The sequence below is a fragment of the Canis aureus genome, chromosome 12, assembly GCF_053574225.1.
Source record: "Canis aureus isolate CA01 chromosome 12, VMU_Caureus_v.1.0, whole genome shotgun sequence".
In the NCBI taxonomy this organism is placed as follows: domain Eukaryota; kingdom Metazoa; phylum Chordata; class Mammalia; order Carnivora; family Canidae; genus Canis; species Canis aureus.
The window spans coordinates 64,601,168-64,621,244 of NC_135622.1; the positions used below are offsets into that span (position 1 = coordinate 64,601,168).

At 53.1% G+C, this 20,077-nt stretch overlaps 2 long non-coding RNA genes and 1 pseudogene across 9 annotated transcripts; 2 read left to right on the top strand and 1 right to left on the bottom strand.

Annotated features, from left to right (window-relative positions):
* Positions 1 to 860: 860 nt before the first annotated feature.
* LOC144281350 (uncharacterized) lies at positions 861 to 5,795 on the bottom strand. 5 transcript variants are annotated; one of them, XR_013349934.1, is made up of 5 exons: positions 5,455 to 5,795; positions 4,870 to 5,148; positions 4,616 to 4,788; positions 1,700 to 4,154; positions 861 to 1,403 (listed from the first exon to the last, which is right to left on the bottom strand). It is a non-coding gene; the product is annotated as an uncharacterized LOC144281350 (long non-coding RNA). The 5 variants fall into 5 exon arrangements; XR_013349932.1 differs by having other exon boundaries at positions 1,700 to 1,919; positions 2,061 to 4,154; positions 4,616 to 5,148; XR_013349933.1 differs by having other exon boundaries at positions 4,692 to 5,148; positions 5,455 to 5,794.
* LOC144281351 (uncharacterized) lies at positions 5,774 to 19,794 on the top strand. 4 transcript variants are annotated; one of them, XR_013349936.1, is made up of 8 exons: positions 5,774 to 6,449; positions 6,763 to 6,947; positions 13,698 to 13,820; positions 14,539 to 14,665; positions 15,302 to 15,435; positions 16,192 to 16,369; positions 17,041 to 17,140; positions 17,457 to 19,794. It is a non-coding gene; the product is annotated as an uncharacterized LOC144281351 (long non-coding RNA). The 4 variants fall into 4 exon arrangements; XR_013349938.1 differs by having other exon boundaries at positions 5,774 to 6,391; XR_013349937.1 differs by lacking the exon at positions 6,763 to 6,947 and having other exon boundaries at positions 5,774 to 6,050; positions 6,162 to 6,449.
* Positions 10,858 to 11,827, top strand: LOC144324742 (cyanocobalamin reductase / alkylcobalamin dealkylase pseudogene; annotated as a pseudogene).
* Positions 19,795 to 20,077: the final 283 nt, after the last annotated feature.

Sequence of the window (20,077 nt, forward strand, 5' to 3'; positions counted from 1 at the left end):
GGCTGGAGGGCCCAGGGAGGGGCGGGGAGAGGGGTCTCAGCGGGGGAGCCCGGCAGGGGGTGGGGTGATGGGGACCCTGGGAAGTCCCCTCCCGCCTGGTTCCCAGGGCTGCTGGGGGCCGTGTCAGGGCCGGGGCCCCGGAGAGGGAAGCGGACCGGGGGCTCGGTGTGTCAGGCTCCTTTCCAGCGGCAGCGTCCTGGTGTGGGGCTCACCAGATAGCGGCAGCCCCCTACACCCACCCCCCGACTCGCAAACATTTTAGGATCCATTCCAGAAAAATCACTTCCTGGCTTTCCGGGTACAACCGGTATTGATTTTGTTGCCTCTCCCCGATAAACGGAGTACTGTAAATACTGCAGCTTCCTAGGACTTGGGGCTACGTGACCCCGACAGTGGACGCTTGGGGCACAAGGGACTCGGTGCAGGGAACGTGCTCAGCGCCGGCCCCACGGACGGGCCACCCGATGACGCAGATTTCCCGGAGCTTGTGGCGGGGATGGTGCCCTCTGCACAGCTGCTCCGCACGGCGCGGGAGCCCCAGGAGGTCAGCCGGGCCGCGACCCGGGGCCCCTGCACTTGGTGGGAGGCCTCCAGGCTCCCTCGTCCTGTGCGACGTGCGGGATCATGGTCCCCGGGATCCGTGCGCAGCTGCCTGACCCCGCTCGGTCTTCAGGCCCTGCCCTGGCGCCACGTGTGATCCGCACAGGGGCTGGGGTCGTGCCAGGGCACCGGGCTCCAGGCCCTCCCTGGACGCGTCCTCACCCCCACCAGGCGGCCGTCAGGGCAAAGCCGGTCTGAGCCAACACCTCTCTCCCAAACTTCCTGTCGTCCCAGAGCTTTACATCTTTTTTTTTTTTTTTTTTAAGATTTTATTTATTCATGAGAGACCCAGAGAGAGAGGCAGAGACACAGGCGGAGGGAGAAGCAGGCTCCATGCAGGGAGCCCGACGAGGGACTCGATCCCAGGACCCCGGGGTCACGTCCTGGGCCGAAGGCAGGTGTTCAACCACTAAGCCGCCCAGGGAACCCCAACCCTGAGTTTCTGTTGGAAAAAGCCCTGGCCAATTCCTCCCACAGCATTCTGGAAAAACCAGAGAGAATCGTAGGGCACCCCCGTTCTACTTGAAGTCTGGCCTACGGACCTTGCTGAAAACCACACGTGTCGTGGTTTCGGGCGTCTCTAAACGCCGCCTTATCATCCATCTACCCAGATAATAATTTCCACGAAGCGTAGGAACCAGGTCTCACGCAAGATAAAGCGCTGCCCAGAATACCGCCAGTTATTTTGAGGTCGGAGGCTTGCCGTGGCTTCCACATCGTCCCCGGGGCACGCAGGGCACGCGGGGCACCCGGGGCACTGACCAGGGAATTCAGGCGACCTTCCGCACATGCTCGGTATGATTCTACAGGGAAAAAAAAAAAAAAGAAGCAATGAGGAGGTTTGGCCTGAACTGTCCACCGGGCGGGAGACTGGAGCGGCAGGCGCGGCGGCAAGGAGCGCCCCTTCCATCAAGACAGACGTGCTTGGCGCAAGGCCCGAGTTTCGGGAAACGCAGCGACCGGCCTCGGTTGCCCTAAGGGCCTGCGGCTTCTGAGAGCTCGCGAGCCCACCTGAGGGGACAAGTAGCTTCGCTCGCCTGCAGGTGCGCTGTACTTACTTCATTAAAGATGCATTTCAGAGTCATTTTGAAAATATTACCTCACCGATGCGGGCGAGGGGCTGCCAGGAAGTGTGCACCGCGCGGACCCGCAGCTGCTTGACAGCAGGATCCCGACCGCCTGTGGTTTCCGGGGGCATCCCCGGGGACGCGGGTGGATTGGGATTTCGGGTAAGAGCTTCCGCAGCCACCTCCTTGCTGGCGTGCCCCGGCCCCCCGCTCGGCCCCCATCGCCTTTGCTCGAGGTCCTTTTCACCAAATCTGTATTTGCAAAGAAAACCCGGATTCTGGCTACCGAGTCCCATCTGTCAGCGCACGGGGCGAGGGGACACCCCATGGGCTTGAGTCTCGTTATGCTTTGCATTTTACTTGGTGTCTGGTGGGCAACCCGGGCGGCCTCACCGTTCTCAGACTCAACTGCTTTCACACGACCCGTGAGGCCCGGGAGATCGCCCGGGACAAAAGTTGTGTCTCCTGCACTTAAGAGGCTGCAGCTCGAACCTGACCCGTGAGCATAACTGTCTTCATGTCTTTGAGGTTTATGGATAAAATGCACGTCCCATTGGGACGCACCGCGCCTCGGAGTGTTGCCCTCCCTCGCACCCTGGGCAGGCGCATCCCGGCCGCCTTCCCTCCGCAGCCCGTTGCTCTCGATCGCGATGTGGGTTGCGACCTGGGGCCAGTCCCCCCCTTCCCTCCGCCCCCAGCGGCCGGTCTGCTGGACGCAGGGAGGAGGCGGCATTTCCGGGGAGGAAAGAACCAGTTTATGAGGAATTTACGGGAAAGATGTTGGGCGGGGAGAGGAGCGGGGAGAGGAGCCCAACCTGAAACCTGCTCAACCCGCTGAACCAGTCACGCCTCGTGCGGGGTATCCATGCGCATCCCCTCCTCCTGCTCCAAGAGCAGGTTGGGAGGTGACAGGTTGAGACGCACGTTCGTCCAACAGTCCCAAGAAAATAAAGCCCCTCCGGGCGGATGAGGGGAGGCGACAGGAGGAGCTGGTACCTGACAGGGCGGCCCTGCCCCGGGGGCACAGCGCCGTCCACCCCCGCCCCCAGTGACCACCCCGGGAGCTCGCCCTGCTTCCCGGTGTCCAGCACCAGCTGACGGGGGCCGCGGGTGTGGACTCACTTTAATCCAGAAAAAGGCAAAAGGGCAGCTTCCGGGGCTCAGGCCCGGTGACACGGCCACGCAATGGTGGGTTCCGCACGGAGCTCTTCCCACACCGCAGGGGAAGTGGCACCTGGGGGGGGGGCAGGTTTACCGGGCGGGGGTCACCCTGGGGCTCGTGGTGACATCCTGGGGCTCGCAGTGACCCCCACTAGTGTGCGGCTGGGCTAACAACCCTGGGAAGTCAGCTGGCCACCCAGGACTGGAGTGAGGGCCGCAGGCCACCGAGGGGGTCTGTGGGGGGCGGGGGCCAGGGGCACCCCCAGACAACGCCCACAGCCAGGTCCTGGACGGTGCGGCGCCCAGCAGTCGGAGGGTCCTGACTGGCCTGCGGTTGGCTCGTGTGCAACCCCAGCAGCCGGCCGGGCCCGGGTCAACCTCTGGCCCTGCGCACACCGCCCTACGCATACCGCCCTCACCTCGGGGTTTCCTGCCCGTCAGCAGAGGCCGAGCCGAGGGGTGGCGAGGGGCTGGCGTGTGGTGGTGGGGCGGGGTCCCCCACCTGGCAGCGGGGGCTCTCCCCGGAGCAGACGCCACCACGGCTTCACGTGAGCCCCGCTGGGCCCCGGGTGCATCTGGGCCACAACCTCCGATCGCGGGGTGACCCCAGGCCCGGGCCGGCCTCTGCCAAGGGGTCCCCACGACACGTGTCTTCAGATGTGATTGCAACCGCGTGGTGACCTCTGACCTCACTGCCCGGATCCGACACCTGAACCAGGTGCTCGTCCTCTCAGTGGTTCGCAGGTCGGGTTCGGTGGACGTGGGTCTGTCTATTTGGGTAAAACAGATGACTTTCCCGCGTGGGAGTCTGCGTCTGCTCGCGGGTTTGAGGCAGCCGCCCCGCTGTTGGTTGCTCTGAGCTGGGTCTGGGTCCCCGGGGTGCCCCCCCACCCCCGCCGGCTGCAGAAATAAAGGCATAACGTGAAAATGCCACGTGGCTTTGTGCGCCCGGGGGATGGGGGCAGGGGGGCACTCAGCCTCCTGCAGAGGCTCCCCCTGTGCCTGGGGAAGCAGCTCCTGGTTCCCGGCCAACCCTGGGGGGGGCGGTGAGGGGCAGGGTGGCCCGTTGAGTCCAGGACACGGGCTCCTGCAGCAGTGACCTCGGCGGTTCAGGCGGGCTCAGACAGTGCAGCCGCGGGGCAGGGGGGTAGCTGGCCTTGCTTCTGGAACCTTCTTCAGGACGCCCCACCCTCCGGGCCAGGCAGATGTGGGGTGATGCGAGGAGGCCCCGGGAGCTCTGCGGGGAGCACTGATACCCCATCCTGAAGTCGCTCCTTTTGTGATGAATTAAGGGTGAGTCCCGGGGAACGATGGGGCCGGTTCCACCTGTAACAAGACATGATGTTTACAGCAGCTCAGGGGTCCCTCTGGGGATCCACCGGGCCGCCCCACTCAGGACGCCTGGCTGCAGGCAGGCATTTCCTCAGAGCCGGGTTCCTGCCCGCCCGTCGGGCTTGTCCACCGTCCACACCTGCTTCCTCCCATTTACACCCTTTACTCCTCATGGTCGGGTCCCCACCCCCCTAGCTCGGCACCCCCCCACCCCTCTGACCTCGGCCCCCTTCCCCGCAGGTCAGCCCCTCCCCCCAGTTCACCCCCCCAGCTCGGCCTCCCTGCCCCCAGCTCCGCCCCCAACTCCGCCCCACCCAGGTCAGCCCCCCTGCAGCTCGGCCCCCTGCCCCCAGCTCGGCCCCCTCCCCCCAGCTCAGCACCCCCCAGGTCAGCTCCTCTCCTCCCATCTCGGCCCCCTACCCCCAGGTCACCCCCCGCAGGTCCGCCCCCCCCACCTGCCGCCAGAACACTTTGAGTAGCATCTGTCCCTGTTGGAGTCGGGGCTGGATTCGCCATTTGGCGCTGCGATACCTCTGTGCTCGTCCCCTGGGCTCCAGGGGGGCCGTCTCGTGGGGGCCTGAGCTTCCTCCCTCTGGTCTCTGGGTGGAGCCTGGCTTCCAGGCTGTCCCTGTAGGGGCCCGCGAGGAGCCAGCTGCAGGCTGAAAGCAGCAGGTGGCACCAGAGCTTCTCCTTTTAACAAATTCCTCACAGGAGTCTGAGGCCCTGGGGATGCGTCCGGGCGGCAGTCAGCGGGGCTCCCGGGGCCTGACGAGCCCGCTTGCCGTCTACACCAGCCCTGGTCTCAGCAGCTGTTCCAGGCCAGAGTCTGGCCCGGGGGAGCACAGGCCCCTCGGGAGAGCAGGTCCCATTTCGAATGGCTCCTACGGGCGCCTTCTGCAGACTTGCCGTCCGCCGTGTAGAACAGCCTTTCCTTCTACTCATCTCAAACGTACCTCTTCTCTAGGAGTCCAAGGTTCCCCTAAAATTCCTGTATTTGATATTGGGGATGTGGTTCGTCCAGCATATCGTCCCCGTCTGGTGACCTCCGAGGCCTCCCTGGACTGCGTCTGCGCCCTGAGCTGGGGGGGCCCAGGGTGGGCGGGATGCTCCAGCTGGGGGGTCGGGGGGGCACGAGCACCCACCACCCTCGGGGAAGAGGGGCCCGAGCAGTGGGGCTCCAGCCTGGGCAGGGCCCCGGGGAAGCAGGTAGCCTGGCAGGGCCTGGCCGTGACCCCTCCGTGGAAGGCGGGGAGCCGGGGGCTGTCCTGCCACGGTCTGGTCGCACGGGGCAAACCTCGTGCCGTGTCCTGGTGGTGCACGCCGGAGCCATGCCGGACTCCTCCCTGAGTGTCCTCTGGATACTAGGCCTGACCTGAGCGTCTGTTTGTTGGGGGAACCCTCTCCCCACCCCATCCTAGGCCCTGGCCACGCCCTTCCATGACTCTGTGACCCCGCTGGCTCTGTGACCTCATGACTGTGACCCCCGTGACTCTGTGACCCTGCTGGCTCCATGACCCCTGTGACTCCGTGACCCCATGACTCCGCTGGCTCCGTGACCCCGCTGGCTCTGTGACCCCCGTGACTGTGACCCTGTGACCCCGTGACACGTGAGTGGCCGTGGTTCCCGAGGGGCCACGGCTGCCATCGGCCAGCGTGAGGGTGGGGACCTGGGTCTGGAGGCCTCATCCTTGGGGTCCCAGCGGCTGCACCTGCGTCACCCGGGAGCCTGGGAAAGCACAGGTTCAGACCCGGCTGGGCCTCCCGGGTCACTGGAGCCACTGACCCGCATCCGTGTTGGGGCTCCAGCCTCTCTGCTGTGTTGCCGCCCTCGCTTCCCCAAGTCCCCCAGTGTCTCCTGTCCTCACTCAGCGGGAATGGCCATTCCCTGGGGTGGGTGACACCCCAAGCCCCGTGGTCCAGGGGCAGCTCCGTCTCGCAGCGCTCCCCGGGAACGCCAGCGCTGGGATGACCTTGCCTTTGACCTGCTTCTGGGTCCCTCAGACTCTCCGTCCTGGGAAGACAGTCTGTGAACCAGTGAGATCCTGGCTGTGACGGTGACTGAAACATGACCCACGAGGTTGGAAGGTTTGAAAAGTGGTGCCGGCTGCTAAAGAAAGTGCGATGTTTCTTCGGTTCTGCTGCTGGATCCACGTGCGCGTACGACACCGTGCACACCGTGCTGGACAGACGGCGCGGAGGAGTGACCCAGGCCACACAGGTGCTGGGACCAGGTGTGCTCTCCAAGCTCCTCAAGCTACTCCCCTACAGCTGGAATTCTCGCTTTAAATAGTAAGAGAAACACACCATCTAAGAATGGGATCTTAAAGCTCCTTTTGTTCATAAAATAAAGTCGTAGTATAAAAGGAATTGTAGTCATTGGAAAATAATATATGAATGCAAAGTGATGTTTTAAAAGACAGCGGATTTAAAGTCTTAGCGAAACAGACATAATCACCTGAATTTTAGCGTTTTGCTGTACTTTACATTTAAACAGGCAATCTCAGTCCCCGGCAATTGTTATAAAGAATGGGGCGTATAATGTGTGCTTCGCTCTCGTTGTAATGAAACCTTATTTATCGTCCCACCTCCTGTATTCCACCAGGGTAGGACCTTCCCGGGAGGTGGCGGAAAGTGAAAACACGAGGAGGAGCGCGGCTCGCAGCCCGAACACGGGCCCTCGGCCACAGGCTGTCGTCACCGTTAATTAAGCCGGGACGGAGCCCTCGCCTCGCTCTTCCTTCCCGCAAGCCTGAGCGAGACAGAGGCAAGAGCTTGGCATCTAATCCAGTAGGTTCTAAAGATGCTGCTGGAAACAAACGGAAAGGCTCCAAACTGGGAAGTGGGGGTAAATACGATCTTGAGCTGAACCACTCTCAGCAGAAAAGAATCAAAATAAGTGAACAGAATTAAGATATTTTGAGGCTGTCAGTGTGAACTATGATGCGGGAGACAATGCAAGCAGGAACACTGAATGTCCTACAGCTGGCCCCAGGGTCAGCACGGAGGGAGCGGACGGAAGGACGGCCGACGGGCCAAGGCCTGGGCTCCGCTCCCTGCCCGGACTCCCTCCCGTCCTGTCCTCCGTCCTCCCGTCGCCCGCCCTCAGCTCGCTCCCTCCTCTCTCCCCGAGGAGTTTTACCCACTGACACGGTCAGCCATGGTCAGCCACGCGAGGACCTGGTGGTAAGGGAGGCTGGTGGGACCTCTCGGCCAGGAAACCTTCACGTTCATACTTTTTGGCCTTTAAAGCAGATAATGAAGAAATACAGAAATACACACATGAGTGACTGCGTAGATACGGCTCCGTGTACCCAGCCAAGTGGTCCCTGGAGACGCAGCCTTACGTCCCACCCGAGGCCCCAGGCCCCGCAGGCCTTTCCCACATCTGACGTCCCCACAACACTGCGTGTGGCTTCCTGGGGGCACACGAGTCTGGAAGCTCCTGAGGCTCAGAGACAGGCCCCCCAAATCCCTGAAGACCCGGGAGCCCAGTGAGCACACCTCCAGTCCTGGTGACGGCCCCGGGTGGTGTTCTTCTCTGTCTGGTGTGATTGGCAAACACCCTTTTAAAGGTCACATTGGCAGGTGGGAAACGTGAGCTGTGAAGGGCGTGGGGGCTGCACCAGGATGTGGGCCGAGGACCCTCAGCTCCCGCCCCTCACAAATGGCTCAGGGACCTTGTCTGCACCCACACTGTGCTCACCTTTGCATTCATGCGTTTAGTCAGTCAGCAAACACCGGCTGGACACCTCTCAAGCAGCAAGCACTTGATAGAGAGATGGGTGAGAAAATAGGTTTCCTGCCCCCTGAGCAGACCTGCTCAATGAAGGACCTAAAGGAAGAAACAGACAACGAAGCCGGACACTTCCGATGCTGACAACAGCGTGGAAAACAGCCTGGCCTCGATGCAGAGGCTCCCGAGACAGGGTGGGAGCAGGGACGATGAGGAAGCCCAGAGTGGGAGGGCAAAGAGGAAGGTGTGCCCCGCAGGCGACCCGGTGCAGAACCGTAGTCACCAGGCTGCGCAGCTTTCGATGAAGTTGGAGAGGAGGGCGAAGGGTGGTCCGGGGCCCCCAGAAAGTGGATTGGGGTGCATTGGAGGGGGCCCACGGGGAGCAGGGACCTCACAAGGCAGCCTCTGTTGCCAAGGGTCACTGCATCCAGAACAGACTGTGGGGCAGCGCCAGACCCGGAGCCGCCGGCGCACAGCGCTCGTAGCACCACCTGCCAAACGTGGGAGCCACGTAGGAGCACATGGGGGTCAGCTGCAGAGTCACAGGATATATTAGAAAAGGAGGGAAAAAAAAGAAAAGGAGGAAGGCTGAACATTAAGTCATCCTCTCAAGAAGTTAGAAAAATATCAACCAGATAAGAGGGGTAATTAGTGAAATAGAAACCTCATGCAATGGAAAGCCTAAAGCCAAAGAATAGATCTATAAAAATACTATTAATATTGACAAGTCTCTACAGAGCCTACAGAGGCCAATTCAGAGTTGCCAATATCAAGAATAAAAAGGACATCTAATTATATAAACTGCAGATTAAACAAAATATAATAAAATAATACTATTAAAGTGTTGCAATAAATTAATATTTCTTAGACAAGTATGACTTACTAAAATGGACCTACCAATTTCCCATCAAAACAGCACTTTGGGACTTATTACCTTTGGATAATGTTTGGATACATGTCAACATTTCAAAAATGGTCACTAAAAAGAGAATAGGAAATCAATAAATAGCTTTGTAATTACAAAGAGCGAAAAATATGAAATGAATCAATCAATTCAAAAGCAGTTAGGAGAGTAGGAAATAGAAAACTATCAATACCTGGGTCATATAACCATGAGACAAGGTGGTTGTCCGTGCAAATACATCTCTCATCAAAATACGTGCACACAGGTGAAACGTGCAAGGTCAGATTCAAATGGTTGTTCAGCTGAATACAAAAAAGATAGAGATAAAAAATATACAAAAAACAAAATAAAACAACCCCCCCCAAAAAAAACAAAAAGGATACAGATAGTCAAATTCACCTATAAGAGACTAATCAAAAAAAAATTTTTTTTAATTAATTAATTTATTTATTTATTCATGATAGTCACAGAGAGAGAGAGAGAGAGGCAGAGACACAGGCAGAGGGAGAAGCAGGCTCCATGCACCGGAAGCCCGACGTGGGATTCGATCCCGGGTCTCCAGGATCACGCCCTGGGCCAAAGGCAGGCGCTAAACCACTGCGCCACCCAGGGATCCCCAAAAAAAATTTTTTTAAGGCATTTAAAAAATATTCCCTCATATTTATTCTCTAAATGGTTTGTAAAAGTTTAGGATTATCCCTACTTCGATGCATTGATGTGATTCATATAAAACCTTTGAGCCTGTTAGTATTTTTGTAAGGAGGTTTTAAACCAGTTCTTTAATTAGTTTAACGGCATACGCATTTAGTTATATTCTTAAACCATTATTTTTCAGCCTTTAAAAAAAGTATCTGTGCTGTGAGCACCAGTGGCCATAAATTGTCCTCTGTACACTGGTTTCCCTGTCTCCAAAAGTTTAATACGTAGTATTTTTGTTAATCATCTGCACATATTTCCTAACTTTCTTTGGTATTTCTTTCATCTGTGAGTGATATATGTATTTAATTTACTTTATAAATGTATGCCATTGTATGTTAAAATGACATTCAACTTTTTATTTCTAACAACGGTGCCATGGTCAGGAAAGTTCTATTTCTTACACTGAATTATTGTAATGACCTCAGCTTGTTTACAGCTGGTACGTGGTCAGTTCTTAAATGTTCCTCATGTGCTTGAGGAAAATATACTCAAGTTGGGTGTGGATTTTTATATCTGTTGAGTTAAGATTGTTAATTTTGTTGCTCAAGTCATCTGTAGCAAACCATAGACACTTCGTACACAACAAAGCAAAAACAACGTATCAAGACAAATTTAGGATGATCCCAGAAAGGACTAGATGGTTTTAATATTACAAATATATTAATGTGATGAGAAACTGCTCTCAAGCTAATCAGAAAAACCACATGGGCTTCCTACTAGATATAGAAAAAAAACAGCATTTGAGCAAATTAAACACCCATTTATGATTTTTTAAAAAAATAACTCTTAGGAAACCAAAAGAACTAAACATTTTATAAAAGTCGTGAAGGCTATTTACCAGAAAATGGAGTAAGCATCATACTTGGTTTGAAGACAGCCAGAGATGGCCACTAGTAGCACTTCTACTCAACATCACACTTTGAGTGATAATCCATTCTGTAAACTAAAAGATAACAAAAAGCCATAAAGACTAAACAAAAAAAAAAAAAGGCCCTATTTTGATTTGAAGATAATTGCTTATTTAGCAAAACCAAGAGAATATAATGAGGAAAACTATCACTTTTTATTAAACAAAATTAAAGAATAATCAATGAACCTACATGCCATATTCATGGACAGGCACACTCATTATCAGAAAGATGTCACCCACTCCCTGATGACTCTAAATTCTCTGTAGTTCTAGTGAAAATCTCAACAGGTTCTTGTTGGATGGATCTTGAAAATGTTATTTCAAAATTTATGTAAACAGGCAATTTTGGAAAAAAAATGGCATGATGACTTTTCCAAAAAATGTGTATATATACATATATATTAGAAAGTTGTAAGGAGCTCATGTGGTCTAAAAAGAATTAGCAAGCGTGTGCTATGGAGCCACAAGTCGCAGAACTGAAGCAGAAGATCGAGGACACGTTGTGCCCTTTTGGCTTCGAGGTTTACCCCTTTCGGGTGGCATGGTATAATGCACTCTTGCCTCCAGCCTTCCACCTACCCCTGCCAGGACCTACCCTGGCCTTTCTGGTACTGGGCACACCTGCCACGTTTGACCGAGCCTTCACACCCTTCCTTCAGAGCTGCCACCTCCGACAACTGACTGACCCGTGGACCAGTGCGTGGCCTACCACCTGGGCCACGCTAGAGAGAACCTCCCGGAGTTGAAATAGAAGTCATCACTGACTACAGGGTACACCCTAATCGGCGCCCCAAGATTCTGGCCCAGACTGCAGCCCATGTGGCAGGAGCTGCTTACTACTACCAATGAGAGGATGTGGATGCTGACCCCTGGGGGACCCAGGAGTGTGCATACACCCCAGATATGGGGGCTGGTGTGCCACCAGAGGAGTGGTGCTGCTGCCGGGAATAGAGGTGCCAGATCTGCCACCCACGAAGCCCCTGGACTGTGTACCTAAGAGCTGATTGAATCACCCTGCTTGAAGGCTTTACTTTCCATTGACGTGATTGGACATACCGGGAAGCCGTGACACCACAGGAGCACTACTCGGAAGAGCAGAAGGCCTACTTTTCTACTCCTCCTGCCCAACGCTTAGCCTTCTTGGGCTTGGCCAAGCCTTCAAAGAATACCAGCTCTCCATCTCCTGAGCTACCTTTTATCACATTCAGACCCAAAAAGCCCCAGAATGCCAGCAGAGCCCGGGGCTGCGTCAGCCCCAGTGTCTCCCCACCTGCATCCCCTGGCCCTTGATATCCTTCCTCCCCTGGGATCCCTATTTATAAGTGGTACTTGCTGGGACTCATTTTGCCTTTTGGCAAAGCAAGAGATTTTATTTTGATACAGTATTTATTCTTGATAGAAGAATTATAGTAGAGATCTTGATAGAATTATAGTAGAGATCTTCAATGAAGATAAGGCTCAGAGAACTTAATCAAAACAAAGGCAAGACAGATTCAGAATTCCCACCTGGTTTGAAATATGTTTGAAATATGGGATTCCTTTTTTTTTTTTTTTTTTTTTTGAAATATGGGATTCCTGTTACTATTTCTCTGCTCTGCTCCAATAGGCTACTTGTTACAGAACCTTTATAAAGGGTAATCATCCCCTAATGACCCCTGCCTCAGAGGCTTGTTGTGGGGACTGAATAAACGTCTGTAACACACTTCTGAAAAAAAGAAAAAAAAAAAGAATTAGCTTCTACAGAATGGGTAATGTTGATAAAATTATACAAAAATGCTGCAAACCCAATATAATGGGCAAAACACACAAGAAGTCTGTTCACAGAAGAGAAATCCTCAATGATCATCATAAGTATATTGAAAAATACAGGAAACCATGCCAGTAATCCGGGTGGTACAAATGAAAGTCCAGTGAGATGCCATCAGACACTCATCAGGTGGTTAACAACATGCAGGTCCCAAAATACCACATCTGAGGTCACATGAGACCCCAAGCCTGGATGTGCGACGTGCCAGTGGCTCATCTGCCTGCAGTGGCCCCTTAAAAACTGAGTTCAGGGGGAGATTTGTACGTGTAGTGATTCTCCTCCTGCCTCTGCACCCTGGGGATCCATCACCGTGTCCCAAGGAGACCTACAACCATCTTTATGGCCACATTATTTGTAAGAGAGAAACACTGGAAATGTCAGTGACCATTACAGGAGAATGGAAAACTACATCGCATTAGATCATTGCAGAAAGTCATAATATCTGATTTCCAGTTAGGTAGTGTTCTTTCTTAAAGAAACGAAGTTATCTTAATTGGATTCCTCATGATTTCAAGATATCAAATTATCATAATTTCGAATTCTGTTCCTAATAAAACTATTTGTTTCAAGCTTTTTCCTCTTAAACAAAGGGAATTTCTGTTCTCTCCCCTCCTCCCCACCCCCGTCTCTCTCTCTCTCTCTCTCTCTCTCTCTCTCTCTCACACACACACACACACACACACACACACACATATTCTATCCTTATAAAATGAAGAAGTGAGAAAATGTTAGCCCCTTAAAATGTAGGCTGCCTACTTGGAGAAAATATCAGGGGATTTGCAAATCGGTGTTCGTGATCCTGGACCTCCTGGTTCAACAGGTTTTTTGGCATAAATTCTTCATGGAAGGAGACTGGATATCCAAGCGACGTCCACTCGACATTAAACTGCGTGATTCCCATCTTCATGGGTTACGTCTTCTTCCACAATAAAGGGCTTTCTCCACTCCCTAGATGGGAAAACAAAAGATGTAAAAACCCTTTAGGCAAATACCCTGTGCCTTGCCCTGAGTCCCCTCGCCAGCTTCCACACCCAGGTGGTTCCCCTCCTGCACTTTTCTCCTAAGCAACGCATATCTTCCTCTTTTGTCAGGTTTTACTGATTTGTACTGATATGATTTGTGTTCATTCTCTAGCTAGCATTTCTCCACATCTTAGTTTCGATGTAGTGCTATTCCAATTATATGGCATCTTTAAAAAAAAGAAAACAAAACAAAAAAAACCTTTTTTTTTTTTTTTTTTTTTGCCACCTCTGAGTCTGGGAGCTGCTACTTCTTCCCATGGGAGGCGATGTTACTGCATCTTATTTGAAAATTGAGATACCGTAGGAATTACATTCCTTGCAAGTAGACTACGTACCTGCATTTAGTGGCAGCATCCTGAATGGGCTGATGATAAATATGGTTTTAATTATCAGTATAAATATTATTTTGTATAGTGGGACCTGGACATGTTGTGTTTGATCATTGACGGTCTGTAGTCCTAGGAGACTGCAAGTTCAGGGGTGCAAGCACTCTGCCCGCCGCTGACTGTGCGGGCACACATGACGGAACGAACCCCCTACAACCACGTTAGCACGGGAGCATCGCACGAGGAGCACTGAACCAAGGTATGAGACTCCCAGAGGCGGCGTGATCAGTCCCGGTGCTACGGGGGTCTGAGCCCGCCGAGGGCCGACAGTGGGGCTCACGGTCGTCTCTCCTGAGCTATCGGATCCCTGTGGTGGGTACAAAGCTGGAGCGTGCAGGGCCACGGGGCGGTCTGTCCAGAGTTTAAAAACTATAGTAAGGGGTAGCTGGCCGGCTCAGCGGGTGGAACATGTGGCTCTCGATCTCCAGGCTGTGAGTTCCAGACCCACGATGGTGTAGACATTACTTAAAAAGAAAGTCTTAAAAAAAGCAAAACAATGATACGAGTCACCATAAGCGACTGCTTTTCTACGGCCTGCAATTCGACACGACTCAGGTGCTAATAAGCTGTGCCTGGTACTAATGTTTCATGGATCTCGGCACCCGGGGCTCCGGGGACTCCTGCCACCATGTCTCCAGAGTTACGAGGTGACTGCATTTTAGGGGCGCATCTGTGACAGGACGTGACGGCGGACGGCGGGCAGAGGGAAAGGCTGAGTCCAGCTCTGAGCAAGGGGACAGGCGGCGAGAGCCCAGGGGAAGATGCCGGGGTCAGGGCCCCCGCAGACCCCCGGGGTGGGCGCCCCTCCAAGCACTGGCTCAGGCAGCGTCACCCAGACATGGTCTCGATTTAGGAGGAGGCGAGAAACAGGCAGCTTTACTGGACGTGTCAGGAAATTCCAACGTTCTCTGTTGAAGGTGTCCTCGCAGGAGCATATGGAAGCGGGGGACGCTGGAGAGCATCTTGACTTGACCGTGAAGAATCGCAGACACGGACGGCATTGCTGTTTCTGGGATTTGCTGTGGAACGGGATGCTTATAAATTGTGACCAAAACTATCCTTTTTAAAAAGATTTTACTTATTTATCCATGAGAAACACACAGAAAGAGGCAGAGACACAGGCAGAGGGAGAAGCAGGCTCCATGCAGGGAGTCCGATGCGGGACTCGATCCCGGGACCCCGGGGTCATGCCCTGAGCCCACGGCAGACGCTCAAATGCTGAGCCCCCAGGCGTCCCAGTGACCAAAATTATCTTAAGGCCTGAGAGGTTTCCTATGGGCACATGTATCTGTTGCTTCACACAAAAAATTCCAGATGAAAATGTCTGAAATGTACTTTTCCATCTCCGTGGAAAGACTGGCAGCTGTCGGCTACACGGCCACACGCTGTGACCACGGGCAGCCGTGACCGAGTGTCCGCGGCGTCTGCCTTCCAAAGCAGAACCTGCAGGCCAGCGGCTCACCCCGGCGGCGGCCAGCGCGACCTCAGAGCGAAACAGTTCCCGTATTACCTCCTCCCTGAGATGCCCCATATTATTTCTTAATTAAAAATGATTGTAGTGTCTTAGTTAAACATACGACATTCAGAGAAAGGAACTTTTCACTGCTTTCATTTCTTTTCTGGTTATTATTATTATTATTATTTATTTCCTGACTATAATGGAGATTTTTTTTTTAATAGAGGTATGTTGAAAACCATCTGCTTTTTGTCAAGCGAACACGGTGCCACTGGTGGAGAGGAACTGGGTGTTACTTCATGCCAACTCTGCAAGTCGTAAATTGTTCATAAGAGTGTTTTAAAAGCATAAGTGGGAGGTAAGCACTTTTTAGGGAAGTTCATTGCTAAGGGGAATGGAGAGGTTGGATTGTGGCTGCGTCAAAATATGATGGAGATATGACCATATGTAGGAAAAGCACACACAGGGAACATGCATGATAGATGAAGATACACAGTGTGGCATAGTTCACGGAATTTTCAAGTTAGCTACAAACTGAAGCATTAATAATTATTACAGTCTTAATATCTTTTACTTTATTTAAGGCATAAAATAATTGGTAAATATTTCACTAAAAGACACCCTTCATATATAACTTCATGTTTCACATCACCCTGAAGGTCTTGCCGGGAACGCCACGCTATGAAGTATTAGACGCTCTCCCCGTCCTCTGTTTTGCAGTAATTAAGATGTGGACCACAGGATATATATTTTCTGATACATGAAATTGTTCACAACATGCAAATTCCAACAGCTTTGAAATTACACGGTTTTTGTCACCTTGGGAGATTTGAATTTTTTGAAAATTTGCATGTAAATTACATTTTAATGTAATTTTTTAAAGTTTCTTTTTAATTTATTTGTTCATGAGAAACAGAGAGAGAGAGAGAGAGAGAGGCAGAGACACAGGCAGAGGGAGAAGCAGGCTCCCTACAGGAAGTCCGATGTGGGACGGGACTCAATCCCGGGACCCCAGGATCACGCCCTGGGCTGAAGGCAGTGCTAAACCGCTGAGCCACCCGGGCTGCCCCATTTTAATGTAATTTAAGAGTGTATTTGCGTCTTTCCATCTCAGGGTTGGTTCACTTGAACGTCGCCCCCATCATTGCCCTGCGGCTTCAAGAGCCCTTCAAGCATCTATTCTGACTCCTGCTGCCTCGGTGCAGCGACGCACCTCTCGGGGAAGCACGGTGGTGCTGTGGGCGCCACGCTGCCCAACGGAGGAACGTGACCTGCTCTGAAGCGTGGCCATGGTGAGGCCCCTTCCCGTTCCCTCGTCCCCGTCCCCGCTGCAGCCTCCGGGTCGGGCCCTCGCGGTCCCGGAGGTGAGTGGGGTGGTCACGAGCTGCTGTGCCCGGTCGCAGCTCTGTGGTTGCGGCCTGGCGGGATCTGGTCCCCAGGCCCCCGGGGTTCTCCAACTGCAGGGACTCCGGGTGCCTCACTGGGGGCGGGGGCAGACGAGGGTCCCAGCAGGGCCACCGTCTCAAGAGGGGCCACCACTGTGTGGCCCACCGCGGCTGCCCGGGTTCCCAAGCTCCGGGCACAAAGTGCGGCTGGATCACCTGCTGGACGCAGAGCAATCTCATTTAAAACGACGCACGCTTTCATCTATTCAATTGCTCACTTACTTCGCGTATTTATTGAATGTCTATTGCATATAGTTTTGAAAGAGTTGTATTTTTTTAAAAAGTCTATTTTCATCTTAATTAGATTGATGAGAACTCCCAGAATCATGTTTTAAAGGTAACTGAGGTTGTTGGAATTATTGTCCTGCTTATATTTATTAACGGGATTACCCATTAATATGATTTCTACGGTTGGTTTAGATACCTTTTTATCCGGAATGGGTGCAAGACTTTATTTTTATTTCTTTTTTGGACTCAATCAAATACATCTCCCCACTCGCCTGAACGACATAATAAAGCACGATACTCAGCCTCCGAATATCAAGCCTCCTCATCTGAGCAAGTGCGTCTTAGACATGGGAGACGTCTCGCTGCTCGGGGTTCCCGCGGGTGCTGCAGGTGGGACGGGCCCGCGCTGTCCTTCTGTGCAGGGCGCTCGACAAGCTTTGGTCAGTTCTTAGGATGAACTGGGTAGTTCTCCAGCCCAGAACAGACTCTGGGACAGACTCAACGCCAATTCACACAAGCTGCCAGAGAGAACTCGTGGGCCTAACCTTCCGATTCCAGAACCACGACGGGGAATGTTCATTATTTTAAACGTTTCCGTATTGACTAGAGAGTCACATTTCTTTTTAACTTAAATGAGTTTTGGCCAACTGTATTTTTTCATAAAGTAATCCGTTTTATTGACATTTCCAAACTTGCCCGTGCCCAGCTACATGAGGTGACGGTCGCCAGTCCCAGTCCTGCCCATACGTCAGAATGGCCCACAGAGGTCATCACGGATGCAAGTCCCGGGCTCGCATAGCCAGAGCTCACAGTCAGCACCCGTCCCCCTTGGCGGCCGTGGACCGTTCTTCCTCTGACCCAGCCGTTAATGAGCATCCGAGGCTCGCGACCCACCGCCACTTGCTGACCATTATCTTCGAGACTCAACTCTCCCCCTGAGAATCACCGCATCGTACTCTGCATCTTTCCATTATGTTGTTTCCTTAATAATTTGCAGAGTATCTTTATACGTAATAGATACTAGCTTCTGTTAGTTCATTAACTTTTTAGTAAATCCTTGTATTTAATAGGATTGTCGGGAGTAAACCATGATCAATACTAACAGGATCAATAATGGAATTCCTGCAACCGGCATTCAAAACAAAACATATGGTTAAATCACCCGGTGTGAGGGTCCTTTTGGACATTTGCTCTGCACCATCGTTGGCTGTTCTGCGTATCACGTTCTGCTAGACGACTTTCCAGGAAAGATGCATGCGACTAGGCCCGGCCGTCCTCACCAGACCCACGCCTGGCCCATGGCGGCGAATCTGCTGAGACGGGGGGAAGTAAGCGAGATAAACTCGCAAACACGAATGCCGGGAACTGTGTCCATCACACCGGTGTTTCGGAATCAGAGCTCAAGGCAGGATCGTCCGGGGCCGTGTGTGGTCTCTGGCAGCTTGTGTGACCTGGTGCTGGCGGCGGTCACCTCCTCCATGCTCCCGGCCTCCACAGGACTCTGAGATGTCACAGGGTTCCTCAACCGGGAATTTGCGACTTGGAATACGACGTCCGTTATCTCAGCGGACAATCCAGTTGGAATCATAACATCTCCACACCCCAGGCATGCCTAGAAAATACAAAAACATTTGCTTCATTTAACAATCTTTACTGTTCTATTTCCGAGCTCGATACCGACACTCTGCCAGAGTCAGTAAAGCAGAATTAACATAAGTGGGCAAAATTGGAAATGTGAGCCACGTAGCAGAGGGAGAAACCGGGCCGCTGGGAATGTGCACCTCACAGGGCCGCTTCTCCTGCCCCCAGCACCCAGCGGCTGATATTGCCTTCCTGGCTCGGGTCCTGGCTCGGGGGGTTGGTCCCTGCACTGACAACGCGGGGACAGGCATCAGGGACAGGACAGCCGCCTGCTGGGACTGGTCTTTTCCTTTATGTCAGGCTGAAAGCCAAAAAAATGATGTTCTTTATCACAGCAAGATCGGAAAAAGAGTGGCTCCCAGGAGTACAACGCCTGCCGCCCCTGCCAGAGTGGGAAGAGCGGGATAACAAAGCGCCTCGTCTGCGAGGAGCAGTAGAGAAGTCAAGAAATGCTTTCACGTATGTGATTTCACATCCTCACAGTTATGAGATTTTTAGAGGCTGCTTCGATGGCGTTTGGGAGGCTGAATGTCTTGCTTCGGATCAAGGTGTTCTATACGACTCTTTCCCTGAGAGGTCACTTTTCCTTGTGAGCCTGTTTCCTTACCTGCAAGAGTAGAATTTTGGTTGAACAATGTTGGAATTCTGTTTCTTCTGTGATATTTTATCAAAGTCCTCTGGTCCAGGTCATACACACGAAAACTGGGTCAAGGAAGCAAAAAGTCTGCGTGGGTCTCACCTGTAAAAAGGCGCTCCCACTTTCCTGCTCCCACACCAAACCGCGTCGCCTAAACCGTGATCGATAATCGCCCCGGATGCCGTGCCAGGGGCGCTGCTTGACGTCCAAGTAAAACCAGGATAGAAGAGGCGCCGCGCGAACACACCGAGGTCCAGGGACCCCTGAGGAAATGCGCACAACCAGCGACCCCTCCTCGCTCAGCACCTGATCGGGGTCAGTTAACCCTACATTGAAGAATCCCGGAGTTAGGTTGACCCTGACTCTACCTGGGACACGACTATTTTCATGTGGAATAAGCAAATTCAAACGGATCGGTCTTCAGAGTAGCTCATGTGAACACAGACTCAGAAACAGGTGGTCACAGGTGCCCACAGCGGCCGTGACAGGTGCCGTGACCTGGCGGCGAGGAAGCAGAGGCCGCTGCGTGTTCCCCCGGATGGGACTCGTGACGGACGCAGGTGTCACTGGACCCCCGGCAGCCGGAGCTTCTTGAGAAACCACTGATGTGAAGGAAGCTGGCCGTCCCCGGTTACCCTTCCTGAGGGGCGGCCTGCCCACTGGCAACAGCAGTGACGGCAGAGGGGACACGGGCCTGCCCCCAGCCTTGGTGGGGACCGCCCCGAAGCTCAAGACACCAGAGACCGCGCCCTGTAAACCTGCAGCTTTCCTGGGCAAGCTGACTGTCCCGGGGGGGGGGGGGGCAGCCCTTCTCTCCATGTTACAGGAGGGCACGCAGCTTCCGGAGTTTTCCCTTACACTTTATGGGGACCCCCAGGCGCTGACCACTAGGCAATTCATGTCCTTTTACACACAGACACACGCGGGCTAGTGTCTCGGCTCTGCACGTATAGTAGGGAATATAAGGCATGTATGGAAATCACATAACATACAATATATGCGGTATATAAGATTACGTATGTGTTATATTTAACACGTATCATTAAATT